Source organism: Siphateles boraxobius, unplaced genomic scaffold, assembly GCF_051911475.1.
Source record: "Siphateles boraxobius isolate OS27281-9 unplaced genomic scaffold, OSU_SipBor_1 77, whole genome shotgun sequence".
NCBI lineage: Eukaryota > Metazoa > Chordata > Actinopteri > Cypriniformes > Leuciscidae > Siphateles > Siphateles boraxobius.
Window position 1 is genome coordinate 3,142,501 of NW_027509205.1, and position 16,404 is coordinate 3,158,904.

General features: G+C 39.0%; 12 non-coding genes across 12 annotated transcripts in view; 8 read left to right on the plus strand and 4 right to left on the minus strand.

Moving 5' to 3' along the window:
• LOC143726452 (5S ribosomal RNA) overlaps window positions 1-110 on the plus strand; it is a 119-nt gene extending 9 nt beyond the window's left edge. Inside the window, exon 1 of the ribosomal RNA XR_013198699.1 lies at window positions 1-110. This exon is cut by the window's left edge and continues 9 nt beyond it. This is a non-coding gene — a ribosomal RNA (5S ribosomal RNA).
• Window positions 111-683: 573 nt separating this feature from the next.
• LOC143726208 (5S ribosomal RNA) lies at window positions 684-802 on the plus strand. Its single transcript, XR_013198461.1, has one exon. It is a non-coding gene; the product is annotated as a 5S ribosomal RNA (ribosomal RNA).
• A 376-nt stretch (window positions 803-1,178) lies between these two features.
• LOC143726308 (5S ribosomal RNA) lies at window positions 1,179-1,297 on the plus strand. Its single transcript, XR_013198558.1, has one exon. It is a non-coding gene; the product is annotated as a 5S ribosomal RNA (ribosomal RNA).
• Window positions 1,298-7,954: 6,657 nt separating this feature from the next.
• trnae-cuc (transfer RNA glutamic acid (anticodon CUC)) lies at window positions 7,955-8,026 on the minus strand. Its single transcript has one exon. It is a non-coding gene; the product is annotated as a tRNA-Glu (tRNA).
• A 2,918-nt stretch (window positions 8,027-10,944) lies between these two features.
• Window positions 10,945-11,016, minus strand: trnad-auc (transfer RNA aspartic acid (anticodon AUC)). The gene has a single exon. It is a non-coding gene; the product is annotated as a tRNA-Asp (tRNA).
• Window positions 11,017-11,211: 195 nt separating this feature from the next.
• trnae-uuc (transfer RNA glutamic acid (anticodon UUC)) lies at window positions 11,212-11,283 on the plus strand. Its single transcript has one exon. It is a non-coding gene; the product is annotated as a tRNA-Glu (tRNA).
• A 119-nt stretch (window positions 11,284-11,402) lies between these two features.
• On the plus strand, window positions 11,403-11,489 carry trnay-gua (transfer RNA tyrosine (anticodon GUA)). The gene is given in 2 exon segments: window positions 11,403-11,439; window positions 11,454-11,489. It is a non-coding gene; the product is annotated as a tRNA-Tyr (tRNA).
• Window positions 11,490-11,604: 115 nt separating this feature from the next.
• On the minus strand, window positions 11,605-11,676 carry trnae-cuc (transfer RNA glutamic acid (anticodon CUC)). The gene has a single exon. It is a non-coding gene; the product is annotated as a tRNA-Glu (tRNA).
• A 2,828-nt stretch (window positions 11,677-14,504) lies between these two features.
• Window positions 14,505-14,577, plus strand: trnar-acg (transfer RNA arginine (anticodon ACG)). The gene has a single exon. It is a non-coding gene; the product is annotated as a tRNA-Arg (tRNA).
• A 401-nt stretch (window positions 14,578-14,978) lies between these two features.
• Window positions 14,979-15,050, plus strand: trnae-uuc (transfer RNA glutamic acid (anticodon UUC)). The gene has a single exon. It is a non-coding gene; the product is annotated as a tRNA-Glu (tRNA).
• A 119-nt stretch (window positions 15,051-15,169) lies between these two features.
• Window positions 15,170-15,256, plus strand: trnay-gua (transfer RNA tyrosine (anticodon GUA)). The gene is given in 2 exon segments: window positions 15,170-15,206; window positions 15,221-15,256. It is a non-coding gene; the product is annotated as a tRNA-Tyr (tRNA).
• Window positions 15,257-15,371: 115 nt separating this feature from the next.
• On the minus strand, window positions 15,372-15,443 carry trnae-cuc (transfer RNA glutamic acid (anticodon CUC)). The gene has a single exon. It is a non-coding gene; the product is annotated as a tRNA-Glu (tRNA).
• Between the last annotated feature and the right edge of the window lie 961 nt (window positions 15,444-16,404).

Below are 16,404 nucleotides of genomic sequence, written 5' to 3' on the forward strand. Positions count from 1 at the left end.
CATACCACCTTGGGCACGACCGATCTCGTCTGATCTCGGAAGCTAAGGAGGGTCGGGCCTGGTTAGTACTTGGATGGGAGACCGCCTGGGAATACCAGGTGCTGTAAGCTTTTAAAAAAAAAAAAAAAAAAAAAAAGAGTGCCTGAGCTTCAAAAAGCCTTAAAAAGTCTCTGAGATTCTTCAGAAAGCATGAAAGAGTTTGAGTTTTTTCAAAAGTTCTTCTTAGTCTTCTTCACTAATGGTCTAAGCTTTTAAATAAGGCCTGGTTAGTACTTGGATGGGAGGCCGCATGGGAATACTGGGTGTTGTAAGCTTTTTTAAGAAAAAAAAAAAGAGTCCCTGAGCTTCTTCAAAAAGCCTTAAAAAGTCTCTGAGATTCTTCAGAAAGCATGAAAGAGTTTGAGTTTTTTCAAAAGTTCTTCTTAGTCTTCTTCACTAATGGTCTAAGCTTTTAAATAAGGCCTGGTTAGTACTTGGATGGGAGGCCGCATGGGAATACTAGGTGTTGTAAGCTTTTTTAAGAAAAAGAAAAAAAGAGTCCCTGAGCTTCTTCAAAAAGCCTTAAAAAGTCTCTGAGATTCTTCAGAAAGCATGAAAGAGTTTGAGTTTTTTCAAAAGTTGTTCTTAGTTTTCTTCACTAATGGTCTAACCTTTTAAATAGCCCAATTTTGGCAGCAGTTTTTGCTTACGGCCATACCACCTTGGGCACGCCCGATCTCGTCTGATCTCGGAAGCTAAGCAGGGTCGGGCCTGGTTAGTACTTGGATGGGAGACCGCCTGGGAATACCAGGTGCTGTAAGCTTTTTTTTTTTTTTTTTATAAAATAAAAAAGAGTCCCTGAGCTTCAAAAAGCCTTAAAAAGTCTCTGAGATTCTTCAGAAAGCATGAAAGAGTTTGAGTTTTTTCAAAAGTTCTTCTTAGTCTTCTTCACTAATGGTCTAACCTTTTAAATAAGGCCTGGTTAGTACTTGGATGGGAGGCCGCATGGGAATACTAGGTGTTGTAAGCTTTTTTATGAAAAAAAAAAAAAGAGTCCCTGAGCTTCTTCAAAAAGCCTTAAAAAGTCTCTGAGATTCTTCAGAAAGCATGAAAGAGTTTGAGTTTTTTCAAAAGTTGTTCTTAGTTTTCTTCACTAATGGTCTAACCTTTTAAATAGCCCAATTTTGGCAGCAGTTTACGCTTACGTCCATACCACCTTGGGCACGCCCGATCTCATCTGATCTCGGAAGCTAAGCAGGGTCGGGCCTGGTTAGTACTTGGATGGGAGACCGCCTGGGAATACCAGGTGCTGTAAGCTTTTAAAAAAATAAATTAAAAAAAAGAGTGCCTGAGCTTCAAAACGCCTTAAAAAGTCTCTGAGATTCTTCAGAAAGCATGAAAGAGTTTGAGTTTTTTCAAAAGTTCTTCTTAGTCTTCTTCACTAATGGTCTAAGCTTTTAAATAAGGCCTGGTTAGTACTTGGATGGGAGGCCGCATGGGAATACTAGGTGTTGTAAGCTTTTTTAAGAAAAAAAAAAAGAGTCCCTGAGCTTCTTCAAAAAGCCTTAAAAAGTCTCTGAGATTCTTCAGAAAGCATGAAAGAGTTTGAGTTTTTTCAAAAGTTCTTCTTAGTCTTCTTCACTAATGGTCTAAGCTTTTAAATAAGGCCTGGTTAGTACTTGGATGGGAGGCCGCATGGGAATACTGGGTGTTGTAAGCTTTTTTAAGAAAAAAAAAAAAGAGTGCCTGAGCTTCAAAAAGCCTTAAAAGGTCTCTGAGATTCTTCAGAAAGCATGAAAGAGTTTGAGTTTTTTCAAAAGTTCTTCTTAGTCTTCTTCACTAATGGTCTAAGCTTTTAAATAAGGCCTGGTTAGTACTTGGATGGGAGGCCGCATGGGAATACTGGGTGTTGTAAGCTTTTTTAAGAAAAAAAAAAAAGAGTCCCTGAGCTTCTTCAAAAAGCCTTAAAAAGTCTCTGAGATTCTTCAGAAAGCATGAAAGAGTTTGAGTTTTTTCAAAAGTTCTTCTTAGTCTTCTTCACTAATGGTCTAAGCTTTTAAATAAGGCCTGGTTAGTACTTGGATGGGAGGCCGCATGGGAATACTGGGTGTTGTAAGCTTTTTTAAGAAAAAAAAAAAAAGAGTCCCTGAGCTTCTTCAAAAAGCCTTAAAAAGTCTCTGAGATTCTTCAGAAAGCATGAAAGAGTTTGAGTTTTTTCAAAAGTTGTTCTTAGTTTTCTTCACTAATGGTCTAACCTTTTAAATAGCCCAATTTTGGCAGCAGATTTCGCTTACGGCCATACCACCTTGGGCACGCCCTCTGGTGGAGACAGGAAGTGGTATTGCGAGTGAAGTAGTGAGAAGTGAGTGTGTTTGTTTGGGACGGACGAAGGATTTCTTTTTTTTTCAAACTATTAAGATCAACTGTTTGAAAGGAGAGCGTGCATTTTGGAGTAATTTAATCCTCAAACAGATACTTCCAGAAGCAGAAAAGGAGAAATGGATGGACAAAAGGAGACGGGAAGAGGTCGAAGCATGTGGAGCATGAGAAGTGAAGAGCGCAACTATGGCAAGGAGCTGACGGTGCTGGTGGAGATAGAGGGTGTAGAAAGAATCACAATGATGGAACTTTTGAAGAGAGTGAAGGAAGAATGCGGAGGAGTTATTGGATGCAGATATAAAACTCCAAAGGAGTACGAGTTGACGATGGAGGATGCGAAGGCAAAGGAAAAAATTCTAGATGGCTTGAAGATCAGAAACAGCCGGGTGATGGTAAAAGAGGTGGATTGCATGGAGGTGGTTGTTTCTTTTTTAGGACTGCCCATGTACATTTTAGATGAAGAAATTCTGAACAAGCTAAATGAATGGGGAGTAACAGCGGCATCTAAAATCAAGAGGAGAGTGTGGCCGGGAACGGATATTGCAGATGGGACAAGGTTTTTGAAAGTGAAGTTCAATAATGAAGTCAAATCGTTGCCTTATTCGACAAAATTTGAGACTCTTGGCGGCACAGAACATTTTAGAGTTATACATGATAGACAAGTGAAGGTTTGCCGTCTCTGCATACAACCGGGGCATGTTGTTAGAGACTGCCAGAATTTTAGGTGTTTCAGATGTGGCACACAAGGACATTATGCAAGAGAGTGCAAAGAAGAGAATTGTGGCGAGTGTGGAATGCGGCCAGGACGATGCATGTGTGAAACGCCGACAGTGATGGAAGAGGAGTGCAATGAGGAGAATATATCAGATCGGTATGAGGTGGAGGAAAGAGAAGGAGGTGAGGATGGAAGCGCAGAAGGAGACGTCGGTCAAAGCTCTGGGGCAGAGGAAGAGGGAGCGGAAAGAACGGAGGACATGGAGAGTAGGAGCAGCCAAGAGGAGAGGCGCTCGGGACGGAGGATGAGAGATGGAGTGAAGAGAGGGGACGCGATAAGTAAAAAGATGGTTCCTCGAGGTCTGGAGTGTGAAGATGGAGAAGGAAAGATGGAAGAAAGTGGTAGTGAAGAAGGAGACGATGCCAAAAGTCAAGGAGGAAAGCATTGTGAGGAAAAAAGAGTGAAGAAGAACAAGGGGGGAAGAAAGGAGAAAGAAATGCCAGAGAATCCTGTGTCTAGCGTGGAGGAGGATATGGACCTGAGTGTGGAGAAGAGTATGACAAAGAAAAGAAAGAAGAAAATAGCAGAAACGCATGAGGCAGAAAGTAAGAGCACAGTTTAATTTGAATGGGTATAAATCTTTTAAAACTTTTGATTATTACTATGTGGGGTATTATACACATAGTGTGTCTGAACTGTAATGGGTTAAGAGACCTCAACAAGTTCGAGAAGGTAAAGAGACTATTAAAAGCAGATGTGATATGCTTACAAGAGACACACTGGACAGGGGACTTAATGGATAATATAAAAAAGAGATGGGAGGGAGAAATTTATGTGAGTAATGGAAATATAAAAGCCTGTGGAGTGGCTATGCTGATAAAAAAAGACAGAGTACAAAATGTGAAACAGATATATAAGGATGGAAGTGGGAGATTATTAGGACTTGAGTTTATGTTTTGCAATGAACTGTTTAGGATTATAAACATGTATGCACCAAATATAGAGGTGGACAGAAAAGAAGTCTTTAATGAAATGAAGAAAATATATAAAGGGAGGTGTATAGTGGTTGGTGATTTCAATGTGTGGTGCATGAGGCTGGATGCTTGTAGCACTGCCAATTTTAAATCTGATGGGTCAAGAAACATTTTAATGGAGTGGATGCGGAATGAGGATATAGTGGATGTGTGGAGGGAAGATAATCCATATAGGAGAGAATTTTCGAGAAGACAAATGGTGCTGGGGAGCTTAAAACAGAGTCGTATAGATTTGTGTTTGACAAAAAGAGAAATGTTAAAATATGTTAAAAATGTGAAGTATAAGTTTGTTAGCTTAAGTGATCATGCTGTGATGACAGTTAAGGTGGGTGTAATTGGGGAGGAGAAGGGAGGTGGAGTGTGGTGTTTAAATGCTAATTTGTTAAAGGAAGAAGCGTATAAAGAAAATATTCTTAAATGTATAAATTATGAGGTGCAGAACCCGTTGTTTGAGGAAAATGTATGTGAGTGGTGGGAGGGAATGAAAGAGAAAATAAAAAAAAGAAGTATTAGGTATTCAAAACAAAGGAATTTTATGAGGAGAAGTAAAGCAGAAGCATTAGAAAATGCATTAAATTTGGAAGCGGAAAAAATAGAAAACAGTCCAGGGTATGGTGAGGAAAGCTATTTGAAGTTAAAAACAGAATTAGAAGAGTATGAGAAAGAGAAAAGTAAAGGAGTAATAATAAGGAGTAGAGCTCAATATGCTTTGGAGGGAGAAAGGAGTACAAAATTCTTCCTCAATTTAGAAAATAAAAAGCAGAGTAGAAAGCAGATAGTAGAGTTGGAAAATAAGAATGGTGATAAAGTTAATGATTTTGTGGGGATATTAGAAGAAGTGGAGGGTTTTTATAGGGAATTATTTAAGAAAGAGGGTGTAAAGCAAGAGTGTGTGGATGAAGTTTTGAGTGCTGTAAATGTGAAGTTAGGTGAGGATGAGAAGAGTATGTGTGAGGGGGATATAGGGATTGAAGAAATAAAATGTGCTATAAATCAGACAAAAAAGAATAAAAGCCCGGGTTCGGATGGTTTAACTCATGAGTTTTACAAAACTTTTATAGACACCTTAGCACCATTGCTGCTAAAGGTGTATAAAGATATGGAAGAGAGGTCGGAAATGCCGAAATCTATGTGTTTAGGAATGATAACAATCTTATATAAGAATAAAGGGAGCCCGATGAAGCTGGAAAATTATAGGCCTTTGAGTTTATTGAATTCTGATTATAAAATTTTAACAAAAGTTATAGCGAATAGAATGAAGCAGGTGGTAGGGAGTATTGTGGCACCAAGTCAGGCATATAGTATAAAGGGGAGAGATATTGTGGATACTATATGTACAATAAGAGATGTAGTAGATAGCATGGGGAAAGATGGGAAGGGGGGGTTGGTTTTATCAGTGGATTTAAACAAAGCATTTGATAGGGTAGAGCATAGTTTTATTGAACAGACATTGGCAAAATATGGTTTCGGAGATAAAATAAGAAAGTGGATAAAGTTAATATATGAAAATGCTAGAAGCTGTGTTAAAATTAATGGGGTTTTAACTGATTCCTTTCCTTTAGAAAGGTCAGTTAGACAAGGGTGCCCATTATCAGCTTTGTTATATTCAATAATAGCGGAGCCACTGGCTTCTCTGATTAAAAGGGATAAAGGCATAAGAGGTATTCAAATACCATACGGGGGAGTAAGTGTAATTCACCAGTATGCGGATGATACAACCTTTACAGTCGGGGATATGGAGAGTGTGAGGAGAATAAAAATGCAGATGGAAATGTATGGAAAAGCCTCAGGTGCTAAGATAAATGTTGACAAGTCAGAAATAATGAGTTTAGGAGGAGGGGTAGATTTAGAAGGGTTAGATGTTCCTTTTAAAATAACAAAAGATTATTTAAAGATTTTACGAGTGTGTGTAGGAGGGAATGCGAAAGAGGCTAGAGATGCTACATGGACAGGAGTTTTAAACAAAATTAAACAAGTGCTAAATTTTTGGAGGTTAAGAGATCTGAGATTAAGAGGAAAAGTGGTTGTGGCAAATTCATTAATATTTACGAAGTGTAATTATGTGATGGGAGCAATTGATTTGCCGGACTGGGTCTTGAATGAGATAAAGGAGGCTGTGATTGCTTTTGTCTGGGGAGGTAAAGGTATTAAAATATCAACAAAAACATTGATTGCTGATTATAAGGAGGGAGGTCTGAGGATGGTAGACTTAGAGGTAAAGAGGAAGGCAATAAGAGTTAAAACAATAAAAAAGTATGTGTGTGACAAAGTAGAGTATGGGTGGAAGGGGTATATGAGGAGTTTTTTAAATGAGGGTGGAGGATGTGGTGAAGAAGGATTGTTTATGGCCTTTAAAAAAACCTATGACTGCAAAAATGCCATTGTTTTATCAAGAGGTTTTTAGTGCCTGGGCTGAATTTTTGGATAAAGTGGATTATGAATGTGATTACATAAATCAGGTGCTTAACCAGCCGTTATTTCTGAACACAAAAATTAAGAGGGGAGGGAAAACGCTGTATAATAAATTGTTTATGAGAGCGGGAGTGAGAAAGGTGAAAGACATGGCATATGAGTATGTTACAGGTTTTTTGCCACATAGGGCTGTATATGATTGTGTGGTGGGATGGGATGATGAAATTGAGAAATCTAAAGTGGACTGTGAATGTGAAAACATTAAAACAAGCATTCCGGAAAGGTGGGTGCAAAGGATTGAGAGAGAGACTGTGAAAGTAGGAGATTGGGGGTTCCCTGAAATGTATGTTATGGATAAAAAAGAAAAAAGGTTTCTGTGTCAGTTAAATGTGAAAACAGTCTATAAGATGTTGGTGAAAAAGGAAATCAAGACGCCTGCATCGGAGGTAGTGTGCCCAAGGGTATTCCCTGGAATGAATGTAAAGGTGATCTGGACTAATTTAAATGTGAAATATAATGGACTGAACTGTGAAAACCTGGACTTTAAATTAAGACATAACAGAGTCTATACAAAGGTGGTGATTCACCAAATGAACAGAAATGTAAAAAGAGAATGTGATGTATGTGGGATAGAGCCAGAAACATTGATGCACATTTTTTTTTACTGTAAAGAACTGGAAGCATTTCATACAAAAATTAAAGCGTTGGTGAAAAAAGGATTGGGAAAAGATGAGACAGGGGATGAATGGAGAAAGTTGTTCCTGTTTGGGATAAATGTGAATAAAAAGGATAGGAAGGTGAATTTATGGAACATAGTATTAAGTAATGCAAGATATGCGATATGGGTGAGGAGGAATATGGCATATTATGAAAAGAAAAAAGTGGATGTAATGACAATGTTCAAATCAATTTTAAGGGAAAATGTGTATTTGATGTGGAAATATTTACCAAAAGAGGAATTTGAAATGGCGTTTGTGGAAGGGAATGAGCTGATTAGTATAGAAGAGAGAAAAGGGTTATGTATGAAGTTTGATTAATATGAATTATGATGGGTTGGGTAAAATGTTGATGTTATACTTTGTTTTAGTTTTTTTTTTTTTTTTTTTTGAAAGGCTTGTAGTTTGTTTCTAAAGACGTATGTGTTTGATGCCTGATTGAAAATGTTATAGGTATGAAGGTTTGATTTTGAGGTATTGTTGTTTTGTAAATATTATTTTTGTACTTTTTGATAATAAAAAAAAAAAAAAAAAAAAAGAGCGGAGGACTGTAGGTGGCAAGTTGGCAATCCTTAGGTCGCTGGTTCAACTCCGGCTCGAAGGAGTTCTTTTTCACACATAAACTTTTCCTTGGCCCTGCTCCTCGACGAGGGCGTCAGCGCTTGAGTTCGTAGTTCGCCATTTTACAATCACGGCCGCCGGTGGTGGGAAAAAACTCATTCCCTGACCGGGAATCGAACCCGGGCCGCGGCGGTGAGAGCGCCGAATCCTAACCACTAGACCACCAGGGAAAGTCTGCTGACGACTTGCCCTCAAGCCTGGCTGTGGCCTTTACCCGATTTTGCAGCAAGACCACTAATACTTGTATTTTACTCCAGGAGAGGAGACGTCACCGACCCTGGCAAACTGACAAACTGTCACAGACTCTGTAGGAATATCCTAACAACACCACAACTTGCCATGAAAACAAAAACAATAAGATCGCCAACATGTGAGGCCTGCATCTCGAAGGTTTTTAAAGCAGTTTTTTGCAGACGTCTGTGGCCCTGGATCCCAGTTCTTCCACTGAGAAACTGTCACAGGCTCTGTAGTGATATCCTAACAACACCACAACTTAACATTTATTTTATTTTATTTCCTTTATTTTTCCAGGAAGGTCCCATTGAGATTAAAAGAAATCTCTTCCTCCAGGGAGTCCTGGCCAAGATGGCCACACTACAAATCACACACAAACACATATAAAACATTCCAGAAAGTCAGGGCACAACATTCATCATAATTCAAGTAAAACAACAGCATGATTCAATCATTGTATGCTGCAGTAAATTTTTTAATACATTCAAAGGAGGAATTGTTTCAGGCGGGACAGTAGCTTGAAATTCATTCCACAGCCATGGAGCATAGTAGGAGAAAGATGATTTACCATGCTCTGAATGTACCCTAGGTACTACTAATTTAATCCCATTAGATGATCTAGTGCTATAGTTCTTTCTACATAAACATAGAAGACTAGTAATGTAATTTGGAAGTCTACCCATCAATGTCTTTACAATAAATTCTAACATATGGGATTTCCTTCTTTGATATAAAGAGGACCAACCCAAATAGTTGTGCAGCAAACAATGATGAGTACGTGAACAAGAATTTGTTATAAAACGCAGTGCAGCATGATAAACGCCATCCAGCCTTTTCAATAAATATGTAGACGCATGCATGTAAACAACATCACCATAGTCTAAAATAGGTAAAATAGTACTCTGTATTATTCTCTTTCTAGCTATAAAGGAAAAACATTTTTTTTTCCCGAAAAAGAAAACCCAGTCTTGGTTTAAGCCTTTTCACCAAGTAATTAATGTGAACATCAAAGGCTAACTTCTCATCGAGCCATATTCCTAAATATTTATAAGTTGGTACTCTTTCTATATGTAAACCCTCAATAGTCAGAATAGGCATAACAGTAGACATAGAACGGCTACGTGTAAAAAGAATATACTTCGTTTTATTTACATTTAAAACTAATTTTAGTTTCAACAAAGTAAGCTGAAAAGTATAAAAAGAATCCTTAAGAATTTCAATAGCCTGAGACACAGAGGATGCAGTGGAGTAAATAATTGTATCGTCAGCATAAAAATGTAGCTTTGCGGATTGTATTCCCTGCCCCAATTCATTAATAAAAATAGAAAAAAGAAGTGGTGCCAATAAAGAACCTTGCGGGACACCCTTCCTGACTATTACCATGGATGAGGTGTAATTATCTACAGCAACACATTGAGTTCTATCCGATAAATAATTTTTAAACCAACTCACAGCCGAATTATCGAGGCCAACACTTTTAAGCCTCCGTAACAGTAAAACATGATCCACTAAGTCAAACGCTTTTGTCAAATAAAAAAATAAGGCCGCACAATGTTGTCTATTATCGAGAGCAGTAATTAAATCATGTAGTAGCTGTTATCGTACTATGGCCCGCTCTAAATCCTGACTGAAATGCGTTGTAAATATCATGACTAAGTAGATATTCTTTCATTTGATCATTTATAATAGATTCAAAAACTTTTGCTAAAACCGGTAATTTAGAAATCGGACGATAATTATTCAAATCGGAAGGATCGCCTCCTTTTAATAAAGGCATAACCATAGCCGATTTCCAAGATGGCGGAATTACATTAGTGGATAGACTCAAATTAAAAATCGATGCAATAGGTTCGGCAATAATATTTGCTGACAATTTTTAAAAAATTGGTTCAATTTGGTCAGACCCACCTGATTTCTTACAGTCTAAATTTCGGAGTAGTTTACGAACTTGGGACGGCAATACAGGGGCAAAAGAAAATAAATCTGATTCACTATTAGTCAACTCATCAGTTCTCTGTTCATCAAGGACCAAGGAATTGTCTGTTATCAAACCAGCTGAAATAAAATGACTATTAAACGTATTAACAATATCAGCCTTGTCTGTAATCAATCTTTGATTCAATTTTAAAACTTTTGGAAGATTAGTGGATGTATTTGATCCTATAAAAGATTTCGTTAATTTCCAAAATTTAGAAGGACAATTCATGTTATCATTAATCAGGTTTAAATAATACTGACTCTTCGAACTTTATATTAATTTTGTACACTTATTTCGTAATAATCTATATTGAGACCAGTCCTCCTCACCATTTGTTTTCTTTGCTTTAGACCAAGCCACGTTTCTTTGCTTAATAAGATTAGAGACGGATTGATTGAACCAAATATTATTTCTACCTCTCACCCGAAATCTACGTAAAGGAGCATGTTTATCACAAATTTCTAGAAAGATAGATTTGAAATAATCCCAAGCATCAACCACATCAGGTATAATTGAAACCAACTGTAAATCACTATTATATACATCATGCAAAAAAGCCTGTACATTAAAATTTTTAAATTGACGTTTAAGATTTGAATTGAGAATTGAGATCCCCAACATGTGAGGCCTCCATCTTGAAGGTTTTTGTAGCAGGCCCCTCATCTGACCCCTTCCTGATGTTGGCTCCAGGTCTGTTAATAGCATGAGAAAAAGTAGATGTCATCACAGGCCTCTGCCCAGTCGAAAACTAACAGGTGCCGTGTAAGCTCACAGACACCTTATCAGTGGGCCAGTGGATCACGCATCTGACTACGGATCAGAAGATTCTAGGTTCGACTCCTGGCTGGCTCGCTCTGCCTCTTTTACTATGCTGTCAGCCCTGACCGGGAATCGAACCAGGGCCGCGGCGGTGATAGCGCCGAATCCTAACCACTAGACCACCAGGGAAAGTCTGCTGATGACTTGCCCTCAAGCCTGCCTCTGGCCTTTACCCGATTTTGCAGCAAGACCACTAATACTTGTATTTTACTCCAGGAGAGGAGACGTCACCGACCCTGGCAAACTGACAAACTGTCACAGACTCTGTAGGAATATCCTAACAACACCACAACTTGCCATGAAAACAAGAAGGCAGAAGGAAGATCCCATATGGTCTAGCGGTCAGGATTCCTGGTTTTCACCCAGGCGGCCCGGGTTCGACTCCCGGTATGGGAAGATCGGGTTGTCTTTGCATCACTTAATCGAAACAACCAGCATGTATGCCTGTAGCAGTTTTAGCCAGTGGCGGAGATTCAGCAACCTGATATGTTGAGGTTCTGTCCCCAATCAGTGTGCCTTCAATAGCTCAGCTGGAAGAGCGGAGGACTGTAGGTGGCAAGTTGGCAATCCTTAGGTCGCTGGTTCAACTCCGGCTCGAAGGAGTTCTTTTTCACACATAAACTTTTCCTTGGCCCTGCTTCTCGACGAGGGCGTCAGCGCTTGAGTTCGTAGTTCGCCATTTTACAATCACGGCCGCCGGTGGTGGGAAAAAACTCATTCCCTGACCGGGAATCGAACCCGGGCCGCGGCGGTGAGAGCGCCGAATCCTAACCACTAGACCACCAGGGAAAGTCTGCTGACGACTTGCCCTCAAGCCTGGCTGTGGCCTTTACCCGATTTTGCAGCAAGACCACTAATACTTGTATTTTACTCCAGGAGAGGAGACGTCACCGACCCTGGCAAACTGACAAACTGTCACAGACTCTGTAGGAATATCCTAACAACACCACAACTTGCCATGAAAACAAAAACAATAAGATCGCCAACATGTGAGGCCTGCATCTCGAAGGTTTTTAAAGCAGTTTTTTGCAGACGTCTGTGGCCCTGGATCCCAGTTCTTCCACTGAGAAACTGTCACAGGCTCTGTAGTGATATCCTAACAACACCACAACTTAACATTTATTTTATTTTATTTCCTTTATTTTTCCATGAAGGTCCCATTGAGATTAAAAGAAATCTCTTCCTCCAGGGAGTCCTGGCCAAGATGGCCACACTACAAATCACACAAAAACACATATAAAACATTCCAGAAAGTCAGGGCACAACATTCATCATAAATCAAGTAAAACAACAGCATGATTCAATCATTGTATGCTGCAGTAAATTTTTTAATACATTCAAAGGAGGAATTGTTTCAGGAGGGACAGTAGCTTGAAATTCATTCCACAGCCATGGAGCATAGTAGGAGAAAGATGATTTACCATGCTCTGAATGTACCCTAGGTACTACTAATTTAATCCCATTAGATGATCTAGTGCTATAGTTCTTTCTACATAAACATAGAAGACTAGTAATGTAATTTGGAAGTCTACCCATCAATGTCTTTACAATAAATTCTAACATATGGGATTTCCTTCTTTGATATAAAGAGGACCAACCCAAATAGTTGTGCAACAAACAATGATGAGTACGTGAACAAGAATTTGTTATAAAACGCAGTGCACTATGATAAACGCCATCCAGCCTTTTCAATAAATATGTAGACGCATGCATGTAAACAACATCACCATAGTCTAAAATAGGTAAAATAGTACTCTGTATTATTCTCTTTCTAGCTATAAAGGAAAAACATTTTTTTTCCCGAAAAAGAAAACCCAGTCTTGGTTTAAGCATTTTCACCAAGTAATTAATGTGAACATCAAAGGCTAACTTCTCATCGAGCCATATTCCTAAATATTTATAAGTTGGTACTCTTTCTATATGTAAACCCTCAATAGTCAGAATAGGCATAACAGTAGACATAGAACGGCTACGTGTAAAAAGAATATACTTTGTTTTATTTACATTTAAAACTAATTTTAGTTTCAAAAAAGTAAGCTAAAAAGTATAAAAAGAATCCTTAAGAATTTCAATAGCCTGAGACACAGAGGATGCAGTGGAGTAAATAACTGTATCGTCAGCATAAAAATGTAGCTTTGCGGATTTTATTCCCTGCCCCAATTCATTAATAAAAATATAAAAAAGAAGTGGTGCCAATAAAGAACCTTGCGGGACACCCTTCCTGACTATTACCATGGATGAGGTGTAATTATCTACAGCAACACATTGAGTTCTATCCGATAAATAATTTTTAAACCAACTCACAGCCGAATTATCGAGGCCAACACTTTTAAGCCTCCGTAACAGTAAAACATGATCCACTAAGTCAAACGCTTTTGTCAAATAAAAAAATAAGGCCGCACAATGTTGTCTATTATCGAGAGCAGTAATTAAATCATGTTGTAGCTGTTATCGTACTATGGCCCGCTCTAAATCCTGACTGAAATGCGTTGTAAATATCATGACTAAGTAGATATTCTTTCATTTGATCATTTATAATAGATTCAAAAACTTTTGCTAAAACCGGTAATTTAGAAATCGGACGATAATTATTCAAATCGGAAGGATCGCCTCCTTTTAATAAAGGCATAACCATAGCCGATTTCCAAGATGGCGGAATTACATTAGTGGATAGACTCAAATAAAAAATCGATGCAATAGGTTCGGCAATAATATCTGCTGACAATTTTTAAAAAATTGGTTCAATTTGGTCAGACCCACCTGATTTCTTACAGTCTAAATTTCGGAGTAGTTTACGAACTTGGGACGGCAATACAGGGGCAAAAGAAAATAAATCTGATTCACTATTAGTCAACTCATCAGTTCTCTGTTCATCAAGGACCAAGGAATTGTCTGTTATCAAACCAGCTGAAATAAAATTACTATTAAACGTATTAACAATATCAGCCTTGTCTGTAATCAATCCCTTATTACATTTTAAAACTTTTGGAAGATTAGTGGATGTATTTGATCCTATAAAAGATTTCGTTAATTTCCAAAATTTAGAAGGACAATTCATGTTATCATTAATCAGGTTTAAATAATACTGACTCTTCGAACTTTATATTAATTTTGTACACTTATTTCGTAATAATCTATATTGAGACCAGTCCTCCTCACCATTTGTTTTCTTTGCTTTAGACCAAGCCACGTTTCTTTGCTTAATAAGATTAGAGACGGATTGATTGAACGAAATATTATTTCTACCTCTCACCCGAAATCTACGTAAAGGAGCATGTTTATCACAAATTTCTAGAAAGATAGATTTGAAATAATCCCAAGCATCAACCACATCAGGTATAATTGAAACCAACTGTAAATCACTATTATATACATCATGCAAAAAAGCCTGTACATTAAAATTTTTAAATTGACGTTTAAGATTTGAATTGAGAATTGAGATCCCCAACATGTGAGGCCTCCATCTTGAAGGTTTTTGTAGCAGGCCCCTCATCTGACCCCTTCCTGATGTTGGCTCCAGGTCTGTTAATAGCATGAGAAAAAGTAGATGTCATCACAGGCCTCTGCCCAGTCGAAAACCAACACGTCCCGTGTAAGCTCAAGGACACCTGATCAGTGGGCCAGTGGTGCAATGGATAACGCGTCTGACTACGGATCAGAAGATTCTAGGTTCGACTCCTGGCTGGCTCGCTCTGCTTCTTTTACTATGCTGTCAGCCCTTAGCCGTTTTATTAACCCATAGTTTTTGTTATTATTATTATTGGATTGGTTGAGAAATATTAAAAATTGACAGTCCAACAATAGGCTGCTTTGTCAGTAGGATAACGGTTACCATACAATACTATGCGTCTTTTAAAATGCATTGCATGAGTACTGTCACAAGGACATTGCTTTACGACCAGTTTGTAGTGTCTATTATACCATCGCAAGAATGGGAGGAAACTGAGCCCCTCATGAGGCAAATGAGAGCTCCCTCTGTTGAGCCTGATGAAATTGAATTCAGTAAACAATCCCTTCGGATCATTCCCATGTCCTTAAAGGGGACGGTCACACACTAAAAGTAAAAGGGTCTGCTCCAGGCAGAAGGAAGATCCCATATGGTCTAGCGGTCAGGATTCCTGATTTTCACCCAGGCGGCCCGGGTTCGACTCCCGGTATGGGAAGATCGGGTTGTCTTTGCATCACTTAATCGAAACAACCAGCATGTATGTCTGTAGCAGTTTTAGCCAGTGGCGGAGATTCAGCAACCTGATATGTTGAGGTTCTGTCCCCAATCAGTGTGCCTTCGATAGCTCAGCTGGAAGAGCGGAGGACTGTAGGTGGCAAGTTGGCAATCCTTAGGTCGCTGGTTCAACTCCGGCTCGAAGGAGTTCTTTTTCACACATAAACTTTTCCTTGGCCCTGCTTCTCGACGAGGGCGTCAGCGCTTGAGTTCGTAGTTCGCCATTTTACAATCACGGCCGCCGGTGGTGGGCAAAATCTCATTCCCTGACCGGGAATCGAACCCGGGCCGCGGCGGTGAGAGCGCCGAATCCTAACCACTAGACCACCAGGGAAAGTCTGCTGACGACTTGCCCTCAAGCCTGGCTGTGGCCTTTACCCGATTTTGCAGCAAGACCACTAATACTTGTATTTTACTCCAGGAGAGGAGACGTCACCGACCCTGGCAAACTGACAAACTGTCACAGACTCTGTAGGAATATCCTAACAACACCACAACTTGCCATGTAAACAAAAACAATAAGATCGCCAACATGTGAGGCCTGTATCTCGAAGGTTTTTAAAGCAGTTTTTTGCAGACGTCTGTGGCCCTGGATCCCAGTTCTTCCACTGAGAAACTGTCACAGGCTCTGTAGTAATATCCTAACAACACCACAACTTAACATTTATTTTATTTTATTTCCTTTATTTTTCCAGGAAGGTCCCATTGAGATTAAAAGAAATCTCTTCCTCCAGGGAGTCCTGGCCAAGATGGCCACACTACAAATCACACACAAACACATATAAAACATTACAGAAAGTCAGGGCACAACATTCATCATAAATCAAGTAAAACAACAGCATGATTCAATCATTGTATGCTGCAGTAAATTTTTTAATACATTCAAAGGAGGAATTGTTTCAGGCACACTGATTGGGGACAGAACCTCAACATATCAGGTTGCTGAATCTCCGCCACTGGCTAAAACTGCTACAGACATATATGCTGGTTGTTTCGATTAAGTGATGCAAAGACAACCCGATCTTCCCATACCGGGAGTCGAACAGTAGCTTGAAATTCATTCCACAGCCATGGAGCATAGTAGGAGAAAGATGATTTACCATGCTCTGAATGTACCCTAGGTACTACTAATTTAATCCCATTAGATGATCTAGTGCTATAGTTCTTTCTACATAAACATAGAAGACTAGTAATGTAATTTGGAAGTCTACCCATCAATGTCTTTACAATAAATTCTAACATATGGGATTTCCTTCTTTGATATAAAGAGGACCAACCCAAATAGTTGTGCAGCA